The sequence below is a fragment of the Lepidochelys olivacea genome (assembly GCF_965140295.1).
Source record: "Lepidochelys olivacea isolate rLepOli2 genome assembly, chromosome: 3".
Classification (NCBI taxonomy): Eukaryota; Metazoa; Chordata; order Testudines; family Cheloniidae; genus Lepidochelys; species Lepidochelys olivacea.
This window is the reverse complement of record NC_140413.1, coordinates 57,031,475-57,055,962: the sequence shown is the minus strand read 5'-3', so window position 1 is coordinate 57,055,962 and position 24,488 is coordinate 57,031,475. Positions and strand designations below refer to the sequence as shown.

Here is a 24,488-nt window from a genome sequence, read left to right as displayed (position 1 = left end):
TAATCTTAATCCATAAAATTCCCCATATTGTGTCTCTTTGGCAGTAGCAGTGTTATGAGTATGAATGAATACTCCTTTATGTTTACATCATCTAGCACACAGTGGGTGCTTCCAGAAATAAAACATTACAAATAATGTAGTATGGCCTGTTCTGCAACTTCATAGGTGTACTACAGGCCTTAAAAGCAAACAACACTTAATGCTATATATTTTTCCCATCCTGCTTCCTGGCAGGTAGATTGAGTACTTTAGACTGTCTGGGTGGCTATTTCTAGTAGATAAAGTTGTTTTCCACATTCCTCTAACCCATCACTCTAGGTCTTTTTCTTTTTTCTTGTTACTATTAATTTAAAACTTTGAATCTTGTTTGGACAGCATATTGTGTTCTGTATTTTCCTTTTGTTAACATGCTTCTGTGCACTCTAATTAAAATGGTGAAATATCTTCTGTCTGCAGGCACAGCTTTGTCAGAAGTTGAGCTGGCATGAAGTCTTGAAACACAACTGTCAAACTGATGGTGGATATCCTCTGGAGATGCCAAGCTAAATGTTCTTGTGAACTTTCATCTATTATTCCTCCCCTGTCACGCACTAAGAAAGGAGGACAAATCTTGAATTTTAAAAAAAGTGTAAGAATTTTGTGGTATAAAAATGTACTGGATGTTTTTCCTCCATTGACGATGTCTGTATATTTCCTGCAGTTTTAGTTATGAAGTCTGTACTTGGCCAGCTGATTTGTGATTCATTCTTGAGAGCTCTGAGTGGCAGGTACTGTAAACATCCTACACTCTCAGCTGTGGAAAGTAAGGAAGCTGGGAGAAGGCTGTTTACTCTCTCTGCCTTGGAAAGCAGCTGGAGGGAAGAGAATGGAGAGTATTGCAAGTTCAAATGTCTCTGCTCTAATCATATTTACTGTACTTCAGAAAACTTGTATTTTGTATCTTACATTCTGGTGTCAGTATACAAGTAATGGAATTATATAGTGATGTGAAATTTTAATGAGAAAGGAGGGATGTGTTCTTAATCTGCTTCTGTGGCTTTGCTGGTATGAGAGAGTGCTGAGTGGTAGCAATTAAAACAGTATGGCACTTACAATCTGATCTGGTTTTTTGTTTGTTTCGTTTAAATGGTGGTTGTTTTTTTTAATAGAATGGCTCCAAGACAGTAGTTTATTATTTTTTGCTTATAAGTATAATGAAAATTAAAAGTACTAGTGTAGCCATAACTCTAGAGCAGCGGTTCTCAACCCAAAGTGGAACAATCCTGGGGGCAGCTCCACCCACTCTCTCCTCTCCCCCTGCCCACTTCAGGCCCCGCCCTCTGGCCAGGTCCTAGGTGGGAAGCTGGAGCCAGGTAAAGCATGGCAGCTGCTCTTCTGGCTGGGGGTGCCATGGAGCAGGCAGCTGTGGCATTTCCCCATCTGCTGCTGGTGCCCGGGGTTGTGGCTGCTCCTCATCTCCCAGCCCCCTTGCACTGCTCACACAGCTGGTCAGAGCTGCCCAGACGACACCAGGCCCAGCAGAGCCCTCGGGGAATAGCCACCGGCACACAGCCCCAGATGGGTGGGTGGCCTTCTGAGGTGAGTCAGGGATGGAGGTGGCGCTCCATCCCTGGACCCAGCTGTGCAAAGCTGGCCAGAGCCCCACCGGTCCTTGGCACCGTCCTTCCTCTTCCCCCCCAAAAATAGAAGTCAAACTACGTGTATGCTCAGGATTCTCACCCTGGCCTGGAGCCCCGAGTTCCCTCCCCACTGGGCCCTGGAGTTTTTCTAGCACGTTGAGTGCCTCAGAACGTAAAAGGTTGAGAACCCATGCTCTCGTGTTCTAAAATGAATAAGGCTCCCAAAAATCAGGAGACTTTTTTTTCTACTGTTTTCTGAGCCTTTAGGGTTCACTTTCGAGCCCTCGTGGTTGTGGAGTTTGAACTTTTTTTTAAAAAAACAGGAAGTTAAGATTTTGTCAGGATCTCACTAAGGGTATTGAACAAATACCCCATCCCTTCCTTTTTCCATCATTGACCACACCCCTAGAATGCACATGTGGACACCTACTTATGGCTTTTTGTCCGATCATGGTTTGGAAAAAATTTATTTTGAAATGAATTTAAAGTTAGATTGACTTGAATTTCACTTCCTGTTCTGGGTGTCTGCCAATAGGTTTGAGTTTGTGTTTCAGGTACGTTTTACAATAAAAACACGTGTACTGAATGCTGCCTCCCCTGCTCCACTCTCCTCATTTCATCACAACCCCTCAGACGTTGTATGTTTAATTTTATATTTAGTAAAGCTGAAATGGAAGTCTTGTTTATCCAGCCCCAGCTGTCATGATGGGAGATGTGTAGTCTTGGGATTCCGCTGCATTATGAAGAATTTCTTGGCGGCAGCTCAAGGGTTACTCCCCAACCCCAGTGAAATATTTCTTTCTGTCCTGGTTTCGGCAAGTGCCACTGCTCTGCTCCAGAAAGCAGTCTGCTCTCCATCAGGATTGAGATCATGCCAGCAGGATATTGGATTTGGGAGAAACAATGCCTTCTTCAGCTTCTTCTAAATTTAAAATGATAAAGTCTTTGCCCTTGGCTAAAGCAGAAATCAGAAGAAATATGGGGAGGGAGAAGGGTTGGCAGGTCTCTGCTACCTGAGGATTCCCCTGCATCTGTGAAATCCTTGAGTGACTGAATCCACCATTTAAGGCTGCTTAATGCCAACAGAACAGCACAGAGAAGCCCTAGTGTTATCAAATAAGGAGGGTCACAGGCCTGTACCATTTGAAAGCTGTTTTTTGCCAACTGTTTTCATATAGTCTGAAGCACTAGGTTCTGGCTGTTGGTGCTCTCAAGATAGAGCTGCTAAAATAACTTTTGAATTCATGGGGGTGGGAAAGGATGCTGTAGAGTGAAATAATTTTAAGGTCCATTAGCTCATGATCTTTCTGTAACTAGGAATAGATGTTTTCATACAGCTGCAAATCCTAGATTTCCTATGACATCGCATTACTAGCCCTGATGGTTTACGAGAGAGTGGATTTTAAAGGTGATTATGTTCCCTCAGTCAAGTGATGCTTATTAATGCTGATCCAAGACAGAAAATATAGCAAGTCCTAGACCTTGGATTGGTGTCACTTTCATTCCCCATCATAAAACCAGCTTGGATTATGGTATTTAGGAGCCTTCTGAATATGTTTAGCATGCAGTTCACCAAGCAGACATTCACTCAGATGTGAGGATTTGTACATATAGCTGAGATGAAGCTCTGCAACAGATCTTAATATGCGTGGTGCTGACCACACATAATGCTGACAGTGATGAAACTGTTAATGGAAGTATTATGTATCACTGATGATATGCTAAAATATGCTTAGTGCACAGCCTGCATGGAAGAGCAGATCAAGTATGAGGTGAAATAGATAATGTTTTGTTTTACTTCCTGTTGGGTAATTGTACATTACACACACAACTTGAAATCAGACATAGCAAAACTGGTAATAGCTGTTCCTCACAGGGCTGCTTCTCAGAATAAGCATGAGACACAGGGTGTGATTGCAGCATAGCCATACCAAACTAGCTTTAATCTAGCTATCTTGGGTAATCTGGCTATCTTCAGTGTCAGTGAAGCCATGCTGCCATGGTATCACTGCTACTGGTTCCCAAGATAGCTAGATTAAAGCTACCTCAGGAATATCCACATGAGCTGCAATCAAACCCCATGATTGCAATGTAGATATCCCACAGTGTGTATAGACTATAAAACTAGAGATGGGCAATTTTTGCCTGGAATTCTAGATAAACAGGCCGTGGAGTCCAAAAACAGTGGTGCTCATTTGTATACAATTGTTATTGGTTCCTTGTGGCACTTCCTGGTTCCTGCCAAAATAGCTACCCCAAAGAGAAGTGGTCCTAATGGCATTTCTTCCCTAGCTGGAAGTGAGAAGTAAGGGAAGTCTCATGAGAGTCTATTTTTGTGACAAATCCAGGTCAAGTCTGCAGACTCCAAAAAGTTGGATAAGTATCGAAACTTCAGGGCACCTGCTAGAGATTCTAAGTGCTAATGAAGAGCTCTTGTTTGTCATTGGAAGTCACTTATTATGAGAGTTCATTTTACATGTTTCAGAGTAGCAGCCGTGTTAGTCTGTATTCGCAAAAAGAAAAGGAGTACTTGTGGCACCTTAGAGACTAACAAATTTATTTGAGCATAAGCTTTCGTGAGCTACAGCTCACTTCATCGGATGCATTTGTGCATCACTAAATATTCACTACCCTATAAATTCTTTCCTGGGGTAGTTGGGAAAAGGGTTTAAATGACATTCTGCTTTGTTGCTGTTTAGTTTGAGGAGACCATCAGTAAGAGCTACACAAGCTTGCTGCTTCCTGGAGTCTTCATCAAGGGACTTTACCATTAGGATAGAAAGAAAATAGGAGAGTGAAACCTCTGGGGCAAAAGGAGAAAAAAAAACATTTCTGGCAGGATTTTTTGTTTTTTTGTTTTTTAAACTTGCTGAGCGCTTTCAAGTGGCTGAGGAAAAGGATTAAAAGTGAAGAATGTTAAAGACAAATTGAAGTTGATGCTTGAATTGTCAGTCTCCAGAGTTTTCCGAACTGACTGAATGAAAAGTTTTTTTCAGTTGAAGTCTACAAAGAATTTAAGAAAGGTCCGAATGGAGAACAGCAAGGATTTACATCCTTGTGTCCATGAACTGAATAATTACGGTCAGCCAGGAAAGAAATTCAAGATTCTTGGCAGTAAAAGAAAGTGGTCCAGGACAATGTACAGGCCTTTGACTGAGAGAGACTTTAAAGGAACTATCTAAGATGTTGGACATGTAAAATATAATGAATGGTATGGAAAAAGGGCTTACATGGAAGTTGGAGGTTGGGGGAGGTGGGGAAGACTGACTGACTTTGGTTTCGCTGAAAGCATATTAAAGATTGATCATTTGTCTACAGTTCATTTATTACAATTCATTTACAGCCAGCAAATTAATTGCATAGAAATGAGCACATTATTTCCTGCATTAGATTAAAACCCTGTCATTTCATTTTAAAAAAGCAAAACTTCCTTTCTGTGGATGATTAAACAATCTTCCAGTTTTTCTCACATTTTGTTGGCTTTTTTGGGAGGCGGGGAGAGAAGGTAGGTTAATCTTAAATGCTAGGAAAGACATTTGATATTGTAATTATATTCTCATATGGTACAATTTGACCAGTTTGAGGAATTTGTCTAGATTTTATATTCCGCGTTGTACTGAAACAACATTGCTCAAAAGTTTATGGTGCTCATGTAGATGGGGTGTTCCTTTTCTTTATTGGTTTCCTTGCGCCCTTCGGTAGCATTTGGTATGGTCAAACCTGACATTCTTTTGTTCTGTTTGAAATAGCTGGTGTAATTGTCTGAGACAACCTTGGGCTGGTTTTATTCCTCTCTCCCCAGTAATCTGTAATTATGTCAGGGATGAAAAACAGTGTGGGGAGCAGAGTAAGGATTTAGGTGCAATCCATTTTGACTCGCATACAGGTCTCCTGTGGAGGTTTATTCTGAGACCTCCACAGTTGCTATTAGGATTTTATTTTTTTTTTATTTATTTATTTTTGGAAGCTGAGTTCTTACCATTAAGCAAATGATGCACAGATTTATTTAGCACTGCAATCTAACTGAGTGTTCACAGGCCTGGATGGTAGAAACTTGTGATACGCTAACTTCTCATAAGAGCAAATGTTGCTGAATTGGTCCTAGATATCTTCTCGGTATCTCCCCCTCCTCTCGACCGGTCCTTGACAGTGTTTTGGACAGACCAGTGGAGTTTCTCCAGGCTCCTTCTGCAACCTGTATTTCTCTGTGGAAGAGAAGAATCTGTTATTTCCTAAAGGGCTGGTCCAATTGGTTTACCATCTCTGGGATATTTTTCCAAAGCTGCTCCTTTCTGGAGGGGGAATTAATACAATAGGCTATGAGGCTGAGAGAAATGAAAAGCCCACTGAGAAGGGAAACAGCCTGCAGAAAGCTAACTGCTTTCAGTAGAAGGGAGATCCAGCTGGCTGAGGAAGCTCACCATGGGCTAGGGCTAATGTGATTGCCAGCAGAGCTGAGAGTGGAGCTTGCAAGGCATTTGGCTGTCAAGGTCTGAGGAAGGGGTAACCAGAAAGAGGCATCACATGAGGTGGCCTTGGGAAACAGAGGAAAAAGGCAGTCTTGGGTTAGGGCAGATGCTGCCTTGTGATACTGGATCTCAGGGCTGAACCTCATAGTAGAGGGGGAGAGCACACTGCCTCCTCCCCGTAATGCCCCCTAGGACGGAGGTGCAGAAACCCATACACCAAAGTTAAAAGGACAGTTAAGGCCAGGGAGATTGAAGGACTACCAAACCCTGCAATACAGACTGTAGTTAGCCCCTGATTGACAGGGAAAGGGGAAGACCATTACATAGAGGAGTGAAAGATTATTCAGTGCAGGAAGTGCAAAAATGGTTGTTGGGTTCCAGGGGGGTCAACTACAAGGGTTATTCGGCCTAGGGAGGGCCAAAGATTATTGAGCCAAAGGATCTGATTTGTGCTTTCATTTGGACTTTGATTTTTGCCCTGGAATGGGGAGGAGCTTCTGCTTTGCCAAAAGGGCAAATGGTCAACATCACCTTACCATCAGCAGAGCAGGGAAAAGTAAGGCCTTATACATCCTGATTCTGGGGGAGGAATAAACCAAACCCTCGCATCGCTCTGTTCTCAGCAATCCTGAACAGAGGCAAAATAAAAAGCAGCAGAACCCTTAACTGAGTTCTGGGCAAGCAGTGCTCCAAACTGTGCTACTCTGTGAACTGGTTTCTTCCCCTTAATAAAGAAAGACCACAGGATGCTTCCTTTTCATACACTGCAGTAGTTCAGAGCTTTTTTAAAGATAGCTTTATAACTTTTCCTGCAGCATTCCTCAAGCAAAGAAATCCTAAAGGGAAACTGTATTCATTCCTTCTGATTCCCATGAAATCTGAACATGGTGGTGCCTATAGGCAGAACTAGAAGCTCTTGGAAAATGTAGTAGGAGGTATTTTTTAATAATGTGGATTGTTGGTTTTTTTGGTTTTGTTTTATTTTTGCATAATACCTATCACTTGTGTTGTCCTTAGAACATAATGATCAATATGTTTAATGCAAGGCTATACCCAGTCCTGCATGAGGGCGAAAATATTAGCAGGGAAGAGGAGGATGATAAAAGGAGCATTTCCTTTCTCTTCCGTGTGCAGGGTTAGACACTACTGCAGCCTCTGCTCCCCTGAGTGTAACTGCATTAGGTTGCTGGTGCTAGCAATGTTCTGTCCCTGCACTAGCACTGACAATGGAACCGACTCTCAGCAGAGGGAGGGCAAGTGCATTCTGCACTCTGTCAAGCAGAGGTGCAGCAGCCCCACAGCCCCTGCTCTCCAGGAGCCCCTCTGCTTGTTTGAAGCCTAATGCCTCCTGGAGCTGGAGCAAAGTACATGCACCATCCCCACCGACCATGGGCTGAACCTTAAAACTGTTCTGCAAAAGATTTTTTTTAATTGGATTTGTGCCTTTGTATTTAGCTGCTTTATTATGCATAAGAAGAGCTAAAAAGTGGTTATTTTAAGCTGTGGGTGAAAGGTTTGGGAAGAGGAAGGTGGGATTTCCTGCTCTCTTTACCAAAAGGTCAAAAATGGTCTTTGTAAATGTCACAGACAATGTGTGCAGATGCTTTGTGCATCTGAATTGAAGATTCAGGGGTACTGAATGTGTAACAGAGACTTCCTTTCTCCAACATATTAGTTGGTCATTGAAGATGTTAAAAAAAATTGAAATGGTCGGACTGAGAAGCTAATATCCTCTCAAAGGCTCGTCTTTGTCTTTTATCTCTTGATGTTTGTTTGCCTCGCAAGTTCCCTAGGTCCCCATTTATCTTTTGAGCTGGTCTACACCCAGTTTCCTTGCCTACAAGCTCCCATATCCATTGAGCACCTAAAGAGGGGCTTCCATAGACGGAGGGAGTATGTCCCCTTTTGCCTTTCCCTCATCTCTCTTCAAATTTTCTGCTGTTTGTCCCACTCTGCTTGCAGAAGTATGTTGGAGCATCAGGCCCTCTGACCTCATCACAAATAATTAATCACCATGGGCACCAGTAGCACTGTGTAAATAACAGTCAGACCATACCGTAATTTTGCTGTCAAACTGAGCCCATTCCTTCTGCTCTACCCTGGAGATTGTAGTAAGTATAATAAAATTGAATTTGTTTTCTAAGGACTAATTGTTAGCTCACAAAATGCATATTAGCTAAATGATCAGAGTTCCTCAATATATTGTTTTCAGAGGGTTTGGGACTTTTTTTTAACCCTTAGACGTGTTTCATAATATGAACCTCTGAAATGGACTCAAATTCATAGCCATTAAAAAGAACGAGGAGTACTTGTGGCACCTTAGAGACTAACAAATTTATTTGAGCATAAGCTTTCGTGGGCTACAGCCCACTTCATCGGATGCATGCAGTGGAAAATACAGTAGGAAGATTTATACACACACAGAGAACATGAAAAAATGGGTGTTGCCATAAGCACTATAATGAGAGTGATCAATTAAGGTGAGCAATTGTCAGCAGGGGAAAAATAATCTTTTGTAGCGATAATCAGGATGGCCCATTTCCAACAGTTGACAAGAAGGTGAGAGTAACAGTGTGGGGCGGGGAAAATAAGGATGGGGAAATAGTTTTTGCTCCAAACCCTCAGACAGAGACAAACACCTACAAGATCTCTATCAAGCGTTCTTACAACTACAATACCCATCTGCTGAAGTGAAGAAACAGATTGACAGAGCCAGAAGAGTACTCAGAAGTCACCTACTACAGGACAGGCCCTACAAAGAAAGTAACAGAACGCCTCTAGCTATCACCTTCAGCCCCAACTAAAACCTCTCCAGCGCATCGTCAAGGATCTACAATCTATCCTGAAGGACAATCCCTCACTGTCACAAATCTTGGGAGACAGGCCAGTCCTTGCTTACAGACAGCCCCCCAACCTGAAGCAAATACTCTCCAGCAACAACACACCACACAACAGAAACACTAACCCAGGAACCTATCCTTGCAACAAAGCCTGTTGCCAACTCTGTCCACATATCTATTCAGGGGACACCATCATAGGACCGAATCACATCAGCCACGCTATCAGAGGCTTGTTCACCTTCACATCTACCAATATGGTATGTGCCAGCAATGCTCCTCTGCCATGTACATTGGCCAAACTGGACAGTCTCTACATAAAAGAATAAATGGACACAAATCAGACGTCAAGAATTATAACATTCAAAAACCAGTTGGAGAACACTTCAATCTCCCTGGTCATTTGATTACAGACCTAAAAGTAGCAATATTATAACAAAAAGCCTTCAAAAACAGACTCCAATGAGAGACTGCTGAATTGGAATTAATTTGCAAACTGGATACCATTAAATTAGGCTTGAATAAAGACTGGGAGTGGATGGGTCATTACACAAAAGAAAACTATTTCCCCATGCTTATCCCCCCTCCCCCATGGTTACTCTCACCTTCTTGTCAACTGTTGGAAATGGGGCATCCTGATTATCACTACAAAAGGTTTTTTTCTCCTGCTGATAATAGCTCACCTTAATTGATCACTCTCATTATAGTGTGTATGGCAACAGCCATTTTTCATGTTCTCTATGTGTGTGTGTGTGTGTGTGTGTGTGTATATATATATATATATATATATATATATATATATATAATCTTCGTCCTGTATTTTCCACTGCATGCATCTGATGAAGTGGGTTTTAGCCCATGAGCGCTTATGCTCAAATAAATTTCTTAGTCTCTAAGGTGCCACAAGTACTCCTCATTCTTTTTGCTGATACAGACTAACACGGCTACCACTCTGAAACCTATAGCCATTAAAGACATCAAATGTATTTGTATTTCATATTTCTTCAGACAATGATTGTCAAATGAATGTTTTACTCTAGTTGAAATGCAACGAGAGGGCACTATAGTTCTTGTACAAATCCTAAAGTATGTGGTTCCAAGAATGATAATGCCGGGGGGGGACAAACAAAACAGCTAGATCTAAAGAATGTGAGACTAAAGGAATGGGTGGGTGGTTGGCTTGACTTGGCAAAGTGACTGAAAACCAGTGTAAGGAATGGACAGAATATTCTCTTTCACAAACACAAGAATATCTACATTGCCTTGAGAGATGTAGGATGTCTGCAGCCTGTTTGTGGGGAAAATGTTTATCTTGATTTAAATGTAGTAAAATTCACCCAGATAATACAGTGAACAATCATATGTCAACTACCTTGTTACTTTAAATCTTCTGACATGTATTCACATATACCTTGATGATGATGTGTGTTACAAATATTGGCATAATCTGCAGGAAAATAAATTACTGGCATCAGTTTTGCATGGGTAACCTATCCTTTCATTGCTGAGTTACCCAAATGAGGAGTCTCGAGGGTAAGAGAAACAGGTTTTGAGGAAGTATAATCATTGCCATTTATTTTTTTTTAAACTTTGTAGAGGCAGGGGAAAGAATACAATCAATAAATAGTTTCAAAGAGAGGAAGATGGTTTCTGTTTGTTTGGGGGACATATGGATGATTATATAGTTAGGGGAAGGGTAAAATTGTCCCTTCGATTTTTAGCCACACTGTGCACAGTTTTGGATTTTTGAAATGTGTAGGTTGGTAACAATTAATAAAGGAATAACATTCCAAACAGTACCATGGATAGAAAAAATAGAATACCACCTATGTAAAGTTACAAGAAATGCAAGCAATTAAATCCTTTTACAATGTGAAAGAGGCACATTAAACAAAATTTTTAAACATGCCTTAAATCAGCAAACGTAATCAGGTGCAGACACAATTTATAACATTTTGATGTCTAACCACAGGCATGATCAGTTAGACATCTAATGCTACAGTCCCTTTCCCCCTGCCACCCTTGTGTTAGCATCTGCAGATGATTGTGGATGCCAGAATGTAAATGTAAAAATTAAGGCTGGTTTTTAAAAACTTGGCCCTATATTCCTTGTAACTAGTGCCTCTCAACACATCTTTCTCACATCACTTTGCGTCCTAGGCTCGAAGAAAATATCTAAATATAAATCAAATGCACAATCATAATTGGGAAGAGCACATTATAAGCACAATCTTCCTCACACCTTAGGTAGTTGCATTTTTTCACTTGCTCATGTGCAAAACAAACAAAACCTCATATGGGGTGGGGGACGATAAAGGACTGCTTTTCCATGTTGAAAGCATGTTCACTGCCCACAGTGGCTGTATACTATAATACTTGGAGTGCATGTGTCTCTAACTGTATGCAGAATAGCTTTCATATATTCCTGATGGTGATGACTAACCTACCGCTAGGGGTAGCACTGCATTTGGGAGCAGGAATTGGTTAGAAGAAGGAGGCAGAGAGGGAGGAGGAGTCTACCATCAGCGTTCAGACAGAAGAAAGAAAAGAATTATTGGAGAAAATGAGAGCCACCTAAAGTGCCACTGTTATGACCAACAATGTAAAAGAAATGATAAAGTGAGGCTTCAGAACTGCATGTGGGATCTCTTTTTATGAGCTAAGAGAAATGTTACGCAGAGATCTGTTTTGGGGGTAATTTCACTGCCAGGAAAGAATGGAGAACAGGTGATGTGTGAGTTTTACATCACATGCAGGATTCATAGGCTTATATCCATCTAATAGTTGATGCTTTCTAGCCCACCCTACTTCCCTCCCACATCAACACAAGCAAATGTGTATTGTGCCTCTGCAAGGATGAATGGGGAGTATATGTGAGCACTAGCTTCTCTGTTCATTATTCTGACAAATAGATGTCGTCAGGCCTTTAATTTTGGTGCATCACCTGTGCACATCATTCTCTCTGAGAGAGCACTCTGACTGTCATGACAGCCAGTTCAATTCCATACTACAGCAGTTTCCTAGGTAACGAACACACAGACTTCACACAATGGAAGGAAACCAAAAGATGTGCAACATTTCCCATTCTTTCTTGATATCTTCAAAATGTTAGAAATAAAAAAAGTTTCAACGATACCAGTCTTAAAAAACATTGTGGTAGAAAGAACATAAAGAGCAGATGGCTGGGGGATACTCTCCCCAATGACAATGGCTCACTCTTAAGAGGGTAGACTATACCTGCCATAAAAAAAAAAAGAAAAGAAAAGAAAAAGAAAGACACTGTGTGTCCCTTTTTTTTAAGCAGGATGAAAATTTTCCTTTTCCATCTCTGCACGGTCTTCTGCAATATCTAGCTGAAAAAATGACACAAGATCCCAACCCAAAGATTTTTTTAAAAATCTATTCACATTAGATCTTCCTAAATTGCTACTCCTAGATTCTGCTCTTCCCTGGCTCATGGTGGATTAATATCTTCAGACTGACTTGCTGCCTGAGATGGAATTTTAAGCTTAGGCACAGGGCAAGGAGCTAGCAATATATGCTGGTGAGAGAGGTTGAAGTTTTTAATCTTCCCAAACTGGTTATATCCATAGCAAAGGATTTACAGGCTCCACTGAACACGTTTGTAAGTTCCGCAAGCCGGATAACCCTGAATATTTTTTTCTTAAAAAGAACAGTTTAAATATGGGGGGAAAGCCAACAGCCTCTTAATATTAACAATAAGGATGATAAACCAAGTACAAAAAAGTCAGGAAATTCCAACATGTATGTCAATTCAGTTGTGTTTTACATGGGTAGTATTTGCTATTTGTATTATTTGTTAAATATAAATATTGGTCTTATATTGTTTGTAATTGCAGTGGGCCATACAATATATACACATATGTAACATGGTTTATATCATGGGGTCATGTGTTAAAAACATTTTACAAGTCAAATTAGGCCCTACATGATACATGTGCAATCCTGTTGCTTTCAATGGGAGTTCAGGACACTTAGCACCTTACTGATCAAGGTGCTAAGGCTCCAAATCAGAAAAAAAAAAAAATCAGCAAAACGTTGTCTTTAAATTTAAGATGTTAACCACACACCCAGATTAGATCCCAGAACTCCTATGCACCAACCTCCAGTCACACTTCCTCCCCATGGTAGTGATCGCTAATCATCAAGCGCATGGTGCCTTAGTTTATGCCAAGAAAGTCAGCTCTAACTTGTCTATGTGGAATGCTTATCACTTCAGACAGAATAGATATAACGTTGTTTTGAAAGAATTTTATATGGCAGCTGTTCACCTTATGCGGGTACTCCTCAGTGTAGGATTATTAAATAGTCTGAAAAGAAAACAGAGCAAAACCAGAAAGGAAACATTTTTGTCTTTTATATGTTTCCATCTGTAATGTAACTAAATGTCAATAGAAGATGCTACAGCACTTGGGCAAACCGGCTCTTGGGATTTACTCCACAGGAGGCAGAGTGGGGAGGGTGTGGAAATTAGCAGGCACCAGCAGCTGTTCTTAAAGAGAAGGTTTATGTCAGCAGAATTTACACAGCCTCTGCTCAGAAAGTTTGTGTCAGCAGCCATAAATGCTAGCCTGTCAGCATTTCTATTTTATTTCATACGCAAAATGCACATTACTTAACAATTATGCCAAAGGCAGTGAATGAATTTCTGATAACTCAACTTGGAAGGTAATGTCTTCCTATGGGAGCAATTCCTGTCATCCGCCACAGAAATCTAAGTGTTTGTGAATGCAAATCCTTAGTGTCCATATGAGATTGCCCTTGGATACCAAGTAGTTTGTGTGGTATAGTGCAACCAGTGTTCTATAGGCCTGGTCCAAAAGCCCATTGCAGTCAATGGATAGACTCCCAGTGACTTCAATATACGTTCAATAGGCCCTTAAAGTGTGTTTATATGGGGAATGATGAGGTGTAATGTTTGGACCTTTCCAATTCTTTTTCACCCCATGGAGTTCAATAACTACTTAATTTCAATCCAGCAATTGTAACAGGTAGGGCAGAAGCACTTGAAGATAAGAGGACATGGAATATAGATTAAGTCTTGGTCTTCACCACAAAGGTAGGTCAGTGGAAGTAGCCTTGCAACAACCTATTTGTGCACATCTGCACTGATATTTGTTTCCATCTGACATGAGTGCCTTGTCATAAATATAAAGGGAAGGGTAAACCCCTTGGAAATCCCTCCTGGCCAGGGGAAAGCTCCTCTCACCTGTAAAGGGTTAAGAAGCTAAAGGTAACCTCGCTGGCACCTGACCAAAATGACCAATGAGGAGACAAGATACTTTCAAAAGCTGGGAGGAGGGAGAGAAACAAAGGGTCTGTGGGTCTGTCTATATTCTGTCTTGGCCGGGGATAGACCAGGAATGGAGTCTTAGAACTTTTAGTAAGTAATCTAGCTAGGTACGTGTTAGATTATGATTTCTTTAAATGGCTGAGAAAAGAACTGTGCTGAATAGAATAACTATTTCTGTCTGTGTATCTTTTTTGTAACTTAAGTTTTGCCTAGAGGGGTTCTCTATGTTTTTGAATCTAATTACCCTGTAAGGTATCTACCATCCTGATTTTACAGGGGGGATTTCTTTATTTCTATTTACTTCTATTTTTATTAAAAGTCTTCTTGTAAGAAAACTGAATGCTTTTTCATTGTTCTCAGATCCAAGGGTTTGGGTCTGTGGTCACCTATGCAAATTGGTGAGGCTTTTTATCCAACATTTCCCAGGAAAGGGGGGGTGCAAGTGTTGGGAGGATTGTTCATTGTTCTTAAGATCCAAGGGTCTGGGTCTGTAGTCACCTAGGCAAATTGGTGAGGCTTTTTACCAAACCTTGTCCCGGAAGTGGGGTGCAAGGTTTTGGGAAGTATTTTGGGGGGAAAGATGCGTCCAAACAGCTCTTCCCCAGTAACCAGTATTAGTTTGGTGGTGGTAGCGGCCAGTCCAAGGACAACGGGTGGAATATTTTGTACCTTGGGGAAGTTTTGACCTAAGCTGGTAAAGATAAGCTTAGGAGGGTTTTCATGCAGGTCCCCACATCTGTACCCTAGAGTTCAGAGTGGGGGAGGAACCTTGACTCGCCTCATTATAGTAATGCAGTAAAACTAATTCCCCTAATGACATAGCATTATGATCAACCTACTGTATGAATGTAGACAAGGTATGAACGTACACACTGCTTGACTTGTGTTGACCTTAGCAGTCCTCCAGCAGCTGTCCCACAATGTCCCATTCCCTGTGACAGTGATCACTCTGCTCACAGTTTTAAACTCCATTGCCCAGGGGTCACAGAGACTAGAAGCAAGCCCCCCTCCCTTAAAACACCTCATGTGGTTTTAAAATGCCTTTTCTTGATGGCCTAGCTTGGTAAACACATCTAGCAGCTCATGTTTGTTGTGTGCAACTGTCCAACTGATCTCCAACTGCTGCTGCCTGGAGTAGACAGGAAGTATTGGATCTCCTGGGCCTGTGGGGAGGAAAGGCTATACAGGCACAGCTATGGACCCGTTGTGGAAATGTGAACATCTCTGAGCAGATTCCACAGGGGCAGGACAGGAATTAGCAGCAGTGACTCGTAAGAATGAAGGAACTTTGCGCTCCTGAGCCTTGTGGTATCCCTGGCAATCTAGTGCTGTGCTGCAGACCTGGTGATTTTACAACAATTGGCATACTATGCTTGGTGGAGAACCCACCCCAGAACCACTCATAGCACTGTGGATACCTCAAAGGAGCCCAAGGCAGAGAACCCTGCCAAGAACAGGGAGAAGAAGGAGGGAGACGGAGTGGGAGACTGCAACCAAGCCACAAGCCAGGATCTGTTTGAGACTCCACCACAGTCTAGCCAGTCCCACCAGGCAAACACAGATGAGCCTGATGAAGGGGAAAGGACGTCGGGCAAGTATGCACATGCATTTTTCTTTACAGTGTTTAAATTTTAAAATGGCCCCAGTCCATCCACATGTTAACGCAAAGGTATCAACTTTTCATGGGTCTGCCCATGCGAGATGAAGTAGAAGGTACTACAAACGGAGGTAGAGTTGGCAGCAGCTTTTTATTCCCCTGTTGTTAGGTGGGGGTGGGGCACGAAGAGTGCTTTGTTTGTGTGAATAGGGATGGCTCTTTTACCCTCCTGAGAGATCTCGGTGAAACTTTCATGGACGTAGTCTGCCATCCTCCCAAAGTTTTTTGGGGATGGCAGCCTTATTTCTTCCTCCGCAGTAGGACACCTTCCCATGCCACTCTGTGAGCTCAGCTGGCACCATTGCAGTAAACAAGCAAGCAGCATACAGACCTGGCAGTTTCAGGACCACCAGCAGCAGCTGTCGTCTCTATATCTTTGTGACCTTCAGGAGTGAGATATCACTAAAATCACCACTGCCTGTAGAGAGCAGTGCTAGTGTTCTGTGCCATTTCCCTATATTTATGCCCAAGGAATAAGGACCAACATTTTATAGCTTCATACAAGAGGAAATCCTGCCCCACCCCACTGCCCAGCCATTCATACTCACTATGGCTGGGGCTGGAGAGCAGTGCTGTGCCAACACACTCCAAAACTGACGTGTCAATAAGTATTTCTTATGAAAAGCATTTATGGAAATAAGGGTGTGACGGGTTGCATCATAGAAACCCCCTTGGGGCTGCCAACTGATGTGCCAAGACTACTTCTGCCCCTGCTTTCCCTGCCCTCCCAGCTTGGGACTTCAGTGCCCTGCCTGGTTTGAGCCAGACCCGCTAGCCCCAGGTCTGAACCACGTCCCCTAACAGCTGTAGGTTTAAACTGAAAGCAGCTTAAGAAGTGTACCTGTCTTTAACACTCAGATGCCCAACTCCCAATGGGGTCCAAACCCTACATAAATCCATTTTATCCTGTATGAAGCTTATACGGGATAAATTCATAAATTGTTCGCCCTCTATAATACTGATAGAGAGAGATGCACAGGTGTTTGCCTCTCCCCCCAGGTATTAATACATACTCTGGGTTAATTAATAAGTAAGAAGTGATTTTATTAAATACAGAAAGTAGGATTTAAGTGGTTCCAAGTAGTAACAGACAGAACAAAGTGAATTACCAAGCAAAATAAAGTACAGTAGTACAGTAATACTAGTACAGTAATAAAACTGAATACAGATAAAATCTCACCCTCAGAGATGTTTCAATAAGTTTCTTTCACATACAGAATGCCTTCCAAGTCTGGGTACAATCCTTTCCGCTGGTACAGCCTTGTCCCAGCTCAGGTGGTAGCTAGGGGATTTCTCATGATGTCCGCCCCATTTGTTCTCTTCGACCCACTTATATATCTTTTGCATAAGGAGGGAATCCACCCTTCCTTCTCAATGGAAAAGCACTAGGTTAAAGATGGATTCCAGTTCAGGTGACATGATCACATTTAACTGTAAGACTTCATTACCCACTTACCAGCCCACAGGTATGCAGGAAGACTTACAAGTATAATAGATTTCAGAGTAACAGCCGTGTTAGTCTGTATTCGCAAAAAGAAAAGGAGTACTTGTGGCACCTTAGAGACTAACCAATTTATTAGAGCATAAGCTTTCGTGAGCTACAGCTCACTTCATATGCATCTGATGAAGTGAGCTGTAGCTCACGAAAGCTTATGCTCTAATAAATTGGTTAGTCTCTAAGTATAATAGAGCCATCTACAGTCGATTGTCCTGGTTAATGGGAGCCATTAAGATCCCAAACTACAGTTAATGGCCCACACTTTGCATTACTACAATAGGACCTCAGAGTTATATTTCATATTTCTAGTTTCAGATACAAGAGTGATACATTTATACAAATAGGATGACCACACTCGGTAGATTATAAGCTTTGTAATGATACCCTACAAGAGACCTTTTACATGAAGCATATTCCAGTTACATTATATTCACACTCATTAGCATATTTTTATAAAATCATAGAGAGTGCAAAAGGGAAGGGAGTTTTAAAATGTATGTTTCCCTTTCTGTTGTGTTATGAGAGATTGTGCAAGCCCATGCTGCATTCAGGCCATGGACAAAGGGCTTGGAGGACCAACATAACCAACAGCATGGATAAAGAAGCAGTTAAAAAGGCCTAGGAGTCCCAGCATGATAAAGAGCAGGAAATGCACCACGACATAATGGGTCTTCTCAGGCAACAAACCCAAATGCTGCAGACCCTGGTTGACCTACAGGTCTAAAAATCCAAGACTCCTCTCCCTTTGCAGCCCTTGGAGATCTCTATGGTCACAGCTCTCTACACCATCACAACAAATCACGTGATGCATCATTCCCCCTACTATTCCATGCCAGGGGACATCAAGGAAAACCACAGCTTCACACACACTGACCTTTGAGAACCATGATGGGTGTATGTATAGCCACAATGGGTTACATTTGTTCACTCAAATGGACATAAATATTTACTTCCTTTCTATTTTTTTTCATTTCACCCCATTAAGTTATGTTAAAACTTTGTATGACCATGCCTGTGGGGTTTTTTGCACACTGATTTTTCTTCGCTCCTTTTTTTTCCTGTTCAATAAAGTTCTCTTTTTGGAGAATCAAATTATTTTTATTAGTTCACGACAAATATTGCATAATGCATAGTGGTAGTCAAAGCAAATAGTACTTGTAAATACACATCAACCATCATCGAATTCATAGTTTCAGGAAAACAGCCAGCCATATTTATAAATGTACAGCGAACTACCCAATTCTTAGCAGCACCAAAAGTTCCAGGCCCAGAGAACATTCCAGAAAAGAACACTACTGTTGCTGACCAATGAAGTGCTCTTTCAAAGCCTGTCTCAGCCGTACAGCTCTGCAGTAGGCTCTTGTAATAGCCCACATGTCTGGCTGTTCAAATTCAACTGATAGCTACCCCCACCACACTGGCGTCAGTTTTTCCTCCTTTGCCTCACAGATATTATTCCTGGGGGAATTCTGCACTCCTATGCAAGCGCAGAATAAATATCCTCTGAACATCTTTTTCCTTGCAGATTCTGATAAGGCAAAGGAAGTCTGAAATTACAACTTTCACCCACCAGGTGGTGCCAGAAGAGAGCAGTGGGCTCAGCCTGAGAGAGGGAGGCTGCCCTCCTCACAGCACCCTGTGCCTGTGTGTGTGTTTTAAAGTGCAATCCTAGAAGCATGAAAACCTGTTTTCCTTTAATAGTTTAGAAGTGTTTTCATTGATTTTAAAGGGATGGTCTTTATTTCCCTCCTCCCTCCACCCCATTTAGGGGATCATTGATTTTTCCTTGTGTTTTAGATAGAGCTGAAATTGACATGCCCATTTTAATAAACAAAATACACCAGCCCCTCATGATTACAATTCCTACCAAACTCATATTTGTTCAGCGTCATCTAGCCATTAATGCTAACCGTGGTTTGGGAATAGTTTTCATTTAGCTGGTGTTGATGCAAATGCATTGGGGAAGAGCACAATTTTGCTTTTCTGAGACTGATAAACTAGCTGCTGTTGATTTTTTTTTTTTTTTAGATGTTCTTGGTGGTGAAGTGGCCGAACTATTTTTTTTGACAAAACAAATAGGGAAAAATTCTGATTTCCTCATGAAGTCCAAGTAAATCATCTTATGATTGGGTGGGGTGATGTTTTGTACAGCAACTGGGAAAAGAAATTCTTATCCCACAGAGACACTCTATGGCTAATACTGAATTTCTCAGGCTATGTTAGCCATCACAGCAGATGTATCTTCCCTCCAACCAGATATTTAGGTGGTGGATTCATACTCAGTAGTTCTAGATCAGCCAGCCCACTCTCCCGCCCCCCCAAACAAAACATCCTGTGCAGTGGTGGAGAGGGAGCGCATGAGGAGCATAGCATCATTGCTGGGCAAGAGGTGCTGGACCTTCTCCTTTGTAGGCTCACTATAACCTGCCTTATCCCTGTGTGTCACTACCGGTGCAGGCAGGGGTTCTGCTTTCTAGAATCCGGAAGATGCTCTCCATTGGATGATGGCAGTTTTAAGGTAGGAGAAGTTGCGTGCCTTCAATTCTTGACAGTCTCTCTTAAAATGTAGCCTTCTGACAATCCTAATTATCTTAGGTGTCAGCGTAGCAGCTGTGTTAGTCTGTATCCGCAAAAAGAACAGGAGGACTTGTGGCACCTTAGAGACTAACCAATTTATTAGCGCATAAGCTTTCGTGGGCTACAGCCCACTGCATCAGATGCACAGAATGGAACGTATAGTAAGAAGATATTGTGACAGGGTCGTGCCAGATGGCTACAGGAGAGTAATAGAAGGCAGATATAAGGAGGACTTGTGGAACCTTAGAGACTAACAAATTTACTTGAGTATAAGCTTTCGTGAGCTACAGCTCACTTCATCGGATGCATTCAATGGAAAATACAGTGGGGAGATTTATATACACAGAGAACATGAAACAATGGGTGTTACCATACAGACTGTAACAACAGTGATCACTTAAGGTGAGCTATTACCAGCAGGAGAGCCGGGTGTGGGGGGAACCTTTTGTAGTGATAATCAAGGTGGGCCATATCCAGCAGTTGACAAGAATGTCTGAGGAACAGGGGGGCTGGAGGAGGGGAATAAACACGGGGAAATAGTTTTACTTTGTGTAATGACCCATCCACTCCCAGTCTCTATTCAAGCCTAAGTTAATTGTATCCAGTTTGCAAATTAATTCCAATTCAGCTGTCTCTCATTGGAGTCTTTTTTTGAAGGTTTTTTGTTGAAGAATTGCAACTTTTAGGTCTGTAATCAAGTGACCAGAGAGATTGAAGTGTTCTCCAACTGGTTTTTGAATGTTATAATTCTTGACGTCTGATTTGTGTCCATTTATTCTTTTATGTAGAGACTGTCCAGTTTGACCAATGTACATGGTAGAGGGGCATTGCTGGCACATGATGGCATATATCACATTAGTAGATGTGCAGGTGAACGAGCCTCTGATAGTGTGACTGATGTGATTAGGCGCTATGATGGTGTCCCCTGAATAGATATGTGGACACAGTTGGCAACGGGCTTTGTTGCAAGGATAGGTTCCTGGATTAGTGGTTCTGTTGTGTGGTGTGTGGTTGCTGGTGAGTATTTGCTTCAGGTTTGGGGGCTGTCTGTAAGCAAGGACTGGCCTGTCTCCCAAGATCTGTGAGAGTGATGGGTCGTCCTTCAGGATAGGTTTAGATCCTTGATGATGCGTTGGAGAGGTTTTAGTTGGGGGCTGAACAAGATCTCTATCACTTACAAGATCTCTATCAAGCGTTCTTACAACTACAGTACCCACCTGCTGAAGTGAAGAAACAGATTGACAGAGCCAAAAGAGTACCCAGAAGTCACCTACTATAGGACAGGCCCAACAAAGAAAATAACAGAACGCCACTAGCCATCACCTTCATGTTCTCTATGTATATAAATCTCCCCACTGTATTTTCCACTGAATGCATCCGATGAAGTGAGCTGTAGCTCACGGAAGCTTATGCTCAAATAAATTGGTTAGTCTCTAAGGTGCCACAAGTACTCCTTTTCTTTTTGCGAATACAGACTAACATGGCTGCTAGTCTGAAAGAAGGCAGATATATTAGCCCCAGGTTAAGTAGGTCCCTTTCCCCTGGGTAAGGTAACAGGGAAGTTTCCAGAACAATCAGGAACCTTCTGGAGACAATTAAGACAGACAGGCTGATTAGAACATCTGCAGCCAATCAAGAAGTTGCTAGAATCAATTAAGGCAGGCTAATCAGGGCACCTGGGTTTAAAAAGGAGCTCACTTCAGTTTGTGGTGCGCGTGTAAGGAGCGGGGAGCAAGAGTCCCTAGGAGCTGAGAGTAAGAATGCATACTGTTGGAGGACTGAGAAGTACAAGCATTGTAAGACACCAGGAGGAAGGTCTTATGGTAAGGATAAAGAAGGTGTTGGGAGGAGGCCATGGGGAATTAGCCCAGAGAATTGTAGCTGTCACACAGCTGTTCCAGGAGACACTCTAGACAGGTGCATTGCACAGGGCCCTGGGCTGGAACTCGGAGTAGAGGGTGGGCCGGGTTCCCCCCAAACCTCCCAACTCCTGGTCAGACACAGGAGGAGTTGACCTGGACTGGGGGTTCACGAAAACGGCCAAACTAAGGGCTGCCGTGAAGCTCCAAGGCGAGCAAATCCGCCAATAAGCGCAAGACCCACCAAGGTAGAGGAGGAACTTTGTCACAATATATATATACATACAGATAGGTTGGAAGTTGCCATACGAACTGTGAGAGGCTAATTAGTTAAGATGAGCTATTATCAGCAGGAGAAAAAAACTTTTGTAGTGATAATCAAGATGGCCCATTTAGACAGTTGACAAGAAGGTGTGAGGAGACTTAACTTTAGAGAAATAGATTCAATATGTGTAATAACCCAGCCACTCCCAGTCTCTATTCAAACCCAAGTTAATGGTATCTAGTTTGCATATTAATTCAAGCTCAGCAGTTTCTCGTTGGAGTCTCTTTTTGAAGCTTTTCTGTTGCAAAATTGCCACCCTTAAATCTTTTACTGAGTGGCCAGAGAGGTTGAAGTGTTCTCCTACCGGTTTTTGAATGTTATGATTCCTGATGTCAGATTTGTGTTCATTTATTCTTTTGTGACTTTGTCCTCACCCACAACCATTTCACATTTGGGGACAATATATACCTTCGAGTCAGCGGCACTGCTATGGGAACCCGCATGGCCCCACAGTATGCCAACATTTTTATGGCTGACTTAGAACAATGCTTCCTTAGCTCTTGTCCCCTAACGCCCCTACTCTACTTAAAGTAAGAGACTACCAAAACCAGCAAATTATAGCTGGAAGGGTTGAAAGAGCCCTATTTCGTTGTCCAGAAGCAATCAAAGATTATATTTTCTATATGCTGTACTGTACTTATCTAGCTTGGGTGCCTTGTATCCGTTTAACTATTGTAACTCAAAGAAAACATCCTTTCTGTCCAATTGTTCTTACCTCCCTCAGAAACTTTTTTTCTCTAATATACAAGTTAAATTTATCCTTTTTCAACTTTAATCCTTTACTGTTATATTTGTGGCTTCTCAGTGCAAATTATTTTCTTCCTTTTATAATTTTCTATGAATATTTATATTGTTATTCTGTTCCTCCCTTTAATTCTTGTTCCTTAGGTTAAATAAATTGAATTCTTATCATCTTCCTTTCTAAGTCCTATTGTTAAATAATAAGACAGAGTTAAATGCAGTTAAAAACAAAGTGAGCAGACAGCATAATGGACGATTTTAGAATAATTTCAGGCATTTAAAGACAATGGTGCCTAATTTGCTAAAACCAACAATCCAGAGTTCAAGAATACTCCCCTCTATGAACAAACTGTGAAATGTATTTTAATATTTTTTAAAAATAAGTCTTTTTAAATAATTGATTACTGGTGGTGACAATGAGAAGCTCATTGTCTGACACTGTAAAAAGTCCCCATCCTATTTTATTACTAACTTGAACAATTTTTGAAGATGAAATTGAGTTTTCCTTCTACTTGTTAAACCACTATTAAAACAGCCTGAAGACTCTTGCAGTGTTTGGCACAGGACTCCCATGTTGTCAGATGGAAATTGACTTATTTTTTCTCCCATTGGGCTCCCACACTGTCAATGCTACTGGTTTTTCAGCAAGATGATTCCTACTAGGAATTGCAGAATGCTAGTGGTATCAATATTTTCCCATGGGAGCCGGATTGCTCATGGGAATAGTAATGGAATATGGAGCCTTTAGCTTCTAAATCACTTGTTTAAATCCAGCCTATCTAGATAGTAACTGAAAAGCTTTACAATACTATATATTGTAGTATTATAATTATAATATAAAATATTATAGCCTCTTTGATACAAATTGTATCCCAAAATGATTTACCAAGTAATGATACCATGTAATGAGCTATTTATTATTGTATATCTTATGGACAAATCCTGTAAAAATTACTACAGAAGTTAGGATTCTAGAGCCATTATTATTTAAAAGTCTATAAGATATAATTTTCTGTTGTTTTTTTCGAAACAAATTTTAAACTAACCTATAAATACTAAGTGTAGGTAACTGATCACCCCAGTAGCATATGAATGTCTTTTGTTATCCAATTCTGCTGTTTGTTTCATAACTCAAAGCTACTCAAAAAGCGCTTCTAAGCTATGTCATGAGTGTAGGAGATTTGTCCTTGATCCCTATATTAAGAACTTGACTCCTACTGATTAAAACTTGAGTTCTAATGAACTTCAAGGCAGAGCTATTCAGTGAATTACACCAAGATCAAAAATACTTAAAGCTGGAGCTTTTCAGTTGTTTGTCCAGAAGTAGCCTTGAAAAGCCATATACTTGATTCCAAACACTGAATATTTTGGAACTGCCCCAAAAAGAGTGAAAGTTGTCCTTTCTGGGTGACACTTGGGACGCTTAGCCAACATAACTAGTTTAAATGTACTAAGGAAGTAAGGAGTGCAGTAAGGCATGTGGAGTATATAATATTGTTACTTCTTAAATTTATTATAAATAGATACATAACTAAGAGATACTTTACACTGACTTTCTGATAACTCTGTACCAAGATCTGTATTCCAGACAG

The 24,488-nt window shown here is 41.4% G+C and overlaps 1 long non-coding RNA gene across 5 annotated transcripts in view; it reads left to right on the top strand.

The window, feature by feature from the left end:
- The window catches only part of LOC311518604, a 54,638-nt gene extending 50,199 nt beyond the window's left edge, over window positions 1–4,439 (top strand). For 4 of the 5 annotated variants that reach the window (XR_014711046.1, XR_014711047.1, XR_014711048.1 and 1 more), the window contains one exon: window positions 457–1,099. This is a non-coding gene — a long non-coding RNA (uncharacterized lncRNA). Of the gene's footprint in view, window positions 1–456; window positions 1,100–4,318 lie in introns of those variants that run through there. The other variant, XR_014711045.1, reaches the window with a different exon arrangement.
- The last annotated feature ends 20,049 nt before the right edge of the window (window positions 4,440–24,488 follow it).